Below are 7,140 nucleotides of genomic sequence, written 5' to 3'. Positions count from 1 at the left end.
CCTCTATAATCACTGATTATTATTTGACCCTGCTGGACATCTATGAACGTTTGAACATCTTGAAGAACGATCTGGCCTTAAAGGCCATGTACTCATTATTCATGTGCAATGAATAATGTGGAAATTTAGAAAGTTGAGGAGACAAAACTGCTTGGAGTAACCCTGGATTTTAAATTCTCATTGTACAAACTTATTGACACAATAGTAGCTAAGATGGGGAGATGTCTGTCCATAATAAAGCACTGCTCTGCCTTCTTAACAACAGTATCAACAAGGCAGGTCGACAGGCCCTAGTTTTGTCGCACCTGGACTACTATTCAGTTGTGTGGTCAAATGCCACAGAGGGACTATTGGCCCATAATAGGGCAGAACAGCTGGCCCTTAAATGTACACAGAGCTAACATTAATAATATGCATGTCAATCTCAAAGTAGAGGAGAGATTGACTTCATCCCTACTTGTATTTGTGAGAAGTATTGACATGTTGAATGCACAGAGTGGTCTGTTTGAACTACTGGCACACAGCTCGGACACCCATGTATACCCCAAAAGACATGCCACCAGAGGTCTCTTCACAGTCCCCAAGTCCAGAACAGACTATGGGAGGCGCACAGTAATACATAGAGCCATGGAACTATACTGCTCAAAAAAATAAAGGGAACACTTAAACAACACAATGTAACTCCAAGTCAATCACACTTCTGTGAAATCAAACTGTCCACTTAGGAAGCAATTTTTATTTATTTATTTTATTTAACCTTTATTTAACCAGGAAGGGCTCATTGAGATTTAAAATCTCTTTTTCAAGAGTGTCCTGGCAAAGATAGGCAGCGCCAAGTCATTACAAAAATTACAGACAAACAACATGAAAAACTACAAGTGATCTAGTAAAAACCATAGAATTAACAAAGAATATAACAAAATCAAAAACAGCAAATTAAAAACATTGACAGGTCAGGGAATCAGTCTCCAGATCATTCATCCGTGATTTAAAAATACCAATTGGGACAAGTTCATCCAGTTTAAAAGTATTTTGTAAGGCATTCCAAGACGATGGCGCAGAGTACATAAAAGCCCTTTTACCAAATTCAGTTCGGACATTTGGAACAGTTAGCAGGATAAAGTCCCGCGAACGAAGAGAGTACCCACCATATTTCTGAACAATAAAAATGCCCAAATAAAAAGGTAGTAAACCCAAAATGGCTTTGTAAATAAAAGTATACCAGTGACTGAGCCTACGAGTGACAAGAGAAGGCCAGCCAACCCTGGTATACAAAGTGCAGTGGTGCGTAAGGGTCTTGCAGTTTAAAATAAATCTCAAAGTGCCATGGTAAAGGGTGTCAATTGATCTCAAACACTGAGCGGAAGCATTCATATATAAAATATCCCCATAGTCTAGTAAAGGCCTAAATGTAGCTGATACTAGCCTCCTTCTGGCTTCAAAAGAAAAACAAGCCTTATTCCTAAAATAAAATCCTAATTTCAGCTTCAATTTTTTTGTAAGTTGTTGAATATGCATTTTAAAAGAGAGGCCATCATCAATCAACATTCCAAGATATTTATATGAGGTTACAACCTCAATCTCCTTGCCCTGACAGGTAGTAATAGGTGAAAGGTTCAGAGGTCTATTTCTTGCTTTAGAAAACACCAGTAGTTTTGTTTTGTCAGTATTGAGGATAAGCTTCAATTGAGACAAGGTATGTTGAACAGTATTAAAAGCAGTTTGCAAGTTCTGGAAAGCTTTTGTAAGAGATGAAGCACAACAGTAAATAACAGTATCATCAGCATAAAAATGAAGTTGTGCATTTTGGACATTTTTGTCTAAATTATTTATATAAATAGTGAATAAGAGAGGACCAAGTACAGAGCCTTGGGGCACACCATTTAAGACAGACAATTTAACAGACCTAAGCCCATCAAATTGAGTGCACTGAGTTCTATCAGACAGATAGTTAACAAACCATGCAACTGCATGCTCTGAAAGACCTACACTCGACAATCTCTGCCTTAGTATAGCATGATCAACTGTATCAAAAGCCTTAGAGAGATCAATAAAAAGTGAGACACAATGCTGTTTCTTGTCAAGAGCTTCAGTGATATCATTTAAAACCTTCATGGCTGCTGTAATTGTGCTGTGCTTCTTCCTGAAACCCGATTGGTACATTGATAAAATAGAGTTAGTATATAAAAACTCTTTTAGCTGGTCACTCACAAGGGTTTCAAGTATTTTCACCAGGGGTGACAGCTTTGAGATTGGCCTATACTGATACTGATTGACAATAAATTGCACATGCTGTTGTGCAACTGGAATAGACAACAGGTGGAAATTATAGGCAATATGCAAGACACCCCCAATAAACGAGTGGTTCTGCAGGTGGAGACCACAGACCACTTCTCAGTTCCTATGCTTCCTGGCTGATGTTTTGGTCACTTTTGAATGCTGGTGGTGCTTTCACTCTAGTGTTAGCATGAGACGGAGTCTACAACCCACACAAGTGGCTCAGGTAGTGCAGCTCATCCAGGATGGCACATCAATGCGAGCTGTGGCAAGAAGGTTTGCTGTGTCTGTCAGCGTAGTGTCCAGAGCATGGAGGCGCTACCAGGAGACAGGCCAGTACATCAGGAGACGTGGAGGAGGCCGTAGGAGGGCAACAACCCAGCAGCAGGACCGCTACCTCCGCCTTTGTGCAAGGACGAGCAGGAGGAGCACTGCCAGAGCCCTGCAAAATGACCTCCAGCAGGCCACAAATGTGCATGCATCTGCTCAAACGGTCAGAAACAGACTCCATGAGGGTGGTATGAGGGCCCGACGTCCACAGGTGGGGGTTGTGCTTACAGCCCAACACCGTGCAGGACGTTTGGCATTTGCCAGAGAACACCAAGATTGGCAAATTCGCCACTGGCACCCTGTGCTCTTCACAGATGAAAGCAGGTTCACACTGAGCACGTGACAGACGTGACAGAGTCTGGAGACGCCGTGGAGAACGTTCTGCTGCCTGCAACATCCTCCAGCATGACCGGTTTGGCGGTGGGTCAGTCATGGTGTGGGGTGGCATTTCTTTGGGGGGCCGCACAGCCCTCCATGTGCTCGCCAGAGGTAGCCTGACTGCCATTAGGTACCGAGATGAGATCCTCAGACCCCTTGTGAGACAATATGCTGGTGCGGTTGGCCCTGGGTTCCTCCTAATGCAAGACAATGCTAGACCTCATGTGGCTGGAGTGTGTCAGCAGTTCCTGCAAGAGGAAGGCATTGATGCTATGGACTGGCCCGCCAGTTCCCCAGACCTGAATCCAATTGAGCACATCTGGGACATCATGTCTCGCTCCATCCACCAACGCCACGTTGCACCACAGACTGTCCAGGAGTTGGCGGATGCTTTAGTCCAGGTCTGGGAGGAGATCCCTCAGGAGACCATCCGCCCCACCTCATCAGGAGCATGCCCAGGCGTTGTAGGGAGGTCATACAGGCACGTGGAGGCCACACACACTACTGAGCCTCATTTTGACTTGTTTTAAGGACATTACATCAAAGTTGGATCAGCCTGTAGTGTGGTTTTCTACTTTAATATTGAGTGTGACTCCAAATCCAGACCTCCATGGGTTGATAAATTGGATTTCCATTGATTATTTTTGTGTGATTTTGTTGTCAGCACATTCAACTATGTAAAGAAAAAACTATTTAATAAGATTATTTCTTTCATTCAGATCTAGGATGTGTTGTTTAAGTGTTCCCTTTATTTTTTTGAGCAGTGTATATTCCACATCAATTAACTAATGCAAGCAGTAAAATCAGATTTAAATAACTGATCAAAATGTATCTTAGGGAACAGCGAGGAGATACACATACAAACTAGATTTTTGGTGTTGTAGGTATATTTATATTTTACCTTTATTTAACTAGGCAAGTCAGTTAAGAACAAATTCTTATTTTCAATGACAGCCTAGGAACAGTGGGTTAACTGCCTTGTTCAGGGGCAGAACGACAGAGTTTTACCTTGTCAGCTCAGGGATTTGATCTTCCAACCTTTATGTTTGCTAGTCCAACGCTCTAACCACTAGGCTACCTGCCATCCCAGGTAGCCTAGGTAGGTAGCCTATATGGTAGTAGAGTAGTGGCCTGAAGGCACACAATGTGTTCTGAAATAACTGCCTTAATTTTGCTGCGTCTTGTGCATGTATTGTGCATGTATTTTTTATCTTGTGAACATGCGTCAGGTGATAGAAATCTGAACACACTACAAGCGCTTTGAAAATAATACTTTCCTCATTCCTACCGCACGGATAACCAGTAAAGTACATTAAATATTATATTATTCAACATTCTGGCTTGTAGAGGTCATGAGAAGTAATTTTCCTGATTCAAACGCAAATCTTTGCCCGATGTAGTATTCAATGCAATTGAACATCAGGTTTCCAGGCAACTACATTTGTTGCTCTTTGGGCTGGGTTTCTGTATAAGCATTTTGTGACAACTACTGATGTAAAAAGGCCTTTATAAATACATTTGATTGACTGATTGATTGATTGACAGACATAAAATATTATGTGTTTTTATTCCGCAAAGGACAACACCAGAGATAAACACAAGTCCTAAGGAGTTGGGACTTCTTCCCAGTCAGAGGCCAGTACACTGCCTTTGTTGTCTTTGCTCTTAAGAGTCCTGTCTGAGTTTGTGTTGACTCAGGGAAGCACTGAATGTCCTCCTTAGTCTTGCATGAGTTTGCGTTTGACCGCTGAACTTTCAGAAGAGAAATGTACAAACAGAGCCCCTGCTGCTGTACGTGACCTCAGCTCATACAGGTCAACATCATGAGCCCACTCTACATTTCCCCAGTGCCCGATCTATGGATGGAGATGGAGAGATAGAGAGAGAGAGAGGAAAATAAATCATTAGTAAGAGAGAAAGAGATTGAATACATATCCACAACGCTTTTAGAATCTCTGTATATGCATTGTTTCTGTGGCGAGTTCCTACCTGGAACTCCTCCTCTAGTCGTGACAGCAGCACGGCCTGCTCCACTGTAATGTGTTTGTCTATTAACGCAAAGGCAAGCACCACTGACTTCAGCTGGGTGATCACATACTCCAGACCTACACACAGGAGGTCACAAAGAACATTAGTAGTCGTGTACAGTCTATTTAACTGAGACTCTGCAATATTATGTGATCATAAATACCGGTGCTACTTCTGAGTGCAAAGCAAGAGCCTCTACCTGAAGTGGCCCAACAAACTGAAAATAGAGATGATTCTCTCTCCGTTTTCAGTCCATTGGTCTAGGCAAGAGGCTGATTCCTTTTAGCACCCACATACAGTAGAGAATTTGCACATGTGCACGGGACGGGAGTACCTCTAATGACTCGTAGATGTTTTTACCTGTCAGGGACCAGAAGTTATAGGAACCCAGGTGCTGGCGGAAAGTATCCATCGTCGCCTGTGGGATCTCTGGCCCCAGTATACTGGTGGAGGAGCCAATGACTACGTTGTACCTGAAAGAGAAAAACATTCATTCAAGTTTTCTCAAGACAATGCTACACATCTCTGTTTCCCTCCTTTGCTGAAGATGACATGCAAATACATGTCCAGTGAACTTTCTGTAAGGTAACTCACAGAAAACGAGTCACTGATCATGATCACCAACCTGTCTTCAATCCAGTTCAACACAGGGTCCCATTCATTATTCTGAAGCTCAACTAGTGATGGAGGCTCCTCAACTCTGTAACTGCAAGGGGACAACATACTTACACAGTTTCAATCCCTATGCAATCACACACATGAACGATCTATAGAAATCATTACTGATGGAGGGACCCTAAACCCTCATGCTACTACAAAGATCTCTGTGTACCAGACAGTGTCAGTCTCCATATACTTGAGGGCAGCAGTGATCATTTGGTCCTTGCTGCGGAACGTGGGGTTATCGAGGGCTGTGTTGCAGAGAGTGTTCTGGAGGAGAGATAACAAATCTCAAATTGCACCCTTTCCCCACATATAGAGCATTAGTTTGAATCCAGGCCCAAGTCAAAAGCTCTAGTGAAAGTAGTGCCCTGTATGGGGTACAGTGACCATTTCAGATACAGCCAACATGAAGCGTTAAACAAAAGTACTGAGGTGAAAGGTCATACCATATGCATGCTGTAGAACTTGAGCATGTCTTTCTGAGTGTCCCATTCATTCGCCACGGCAATGGCTAAGGCTTCATTGGGGGCTGTGAACAGCTTTCCTCCAGGTGTTTTCAGTTTCCGCCGGTCCAGGTTGATCTCAAACATGCCACCTGCAGACCAAAAATCAAGGGGGAAAAAAATAAATGAGTTCTTAGCACTCAGACTTCTTATTTAAATAATTTCAAGAAAGTCCCTCACTCTCCAAGTCCCGCTACAGCACTCACCCTCTCCGTGGGATATGCTAACATCCTCATAGAATTTCTTTCTTTCTGTTGATGAGAGCATAACAAAGTAAACATGACAAGAAACGTGCAACCTCCATGGTGCACATAGCCATGATCACTGTAAACCAGCAAGCTCGACAGCCTTTTGATATTTGATGAAACAAGTGGCTGGTGCATCTCTTACCTGTGACAATGGAGTAGGATTCTGAGTTCACAGAGAGCAGAGGGAGCAGCTTAAACATTTGACCTCTTGGGCAGACAGTGGGGAGAGAGAGAAAGCATGCCCCAGACAATTGTGAAATCTCACAAGATTCCTCAGCATCGTGTCAGTGACAGAGATGTTTTAACAAACAAGTTTCCCCAATTGAAGTGGGGTTCAAACCTACAGTTGATTGGCTAACTGAACTAACGTTAGCTAACAGGAATGATGAATTCCGGATAGTGTCGCTTTTCAAAATGCAGGACACACTACTGTTGCTATAAGAAACGACTGACGAAGAGTAGTTGAAGGTTGACTGATCTAAAACGAATCATTTGGAGAAATACGATCGTATTTGCACACACCTCTCACTGCATCGCATTTTCATGTGTGTGACCTTTCGTGTTTGCCAGATTTCCCAGATACATGGGAAATGTAGTTCCATTCTTGTTATAAAATCAAACAGAATGGAAGAGTGCCAGAGCGAAAAGGACTACATCCTCAAAAGTCATTGATAGCGTTGCGCTAAATAAGCCAATGACCAGCGCGCTTTTAG

General features: G+C 42.9%; 1 pseudogene; it reads right to left on the bottom strand.

The window, feature by feature from the left end:
* Positions 1-4,533: 4,533 nt before the first annotated feature.
* On the bottom strand, positions 4,534-7,105 carry LOC115201367 (ATP synthase mitochondrial F1 complex assembly factor 2-like; annotated as a pseudogene).
* Positions 7,106-7,140: the final 35 nt, after the last annotated feature.

The sequence above is a fragment of the Salmo trutta genome, chromosome 10, assembly GCF_901001165.1.
Source record: "Salmo trutta chromosome 10, fSalTru1.1, whole genome shotgun sequence".
In the NCBI taxonomy this organism is placed as follows: Eukaryota; Metazoa; Chordata; class Actinopteri; order Salmoniformes; family Salmonidae; genus Salmo; species Salmo trutta.
Note: the sequence above shows the minus strand (reverse complement) of the source record. Positions and strands in the feature narration are given on the sequence as shown.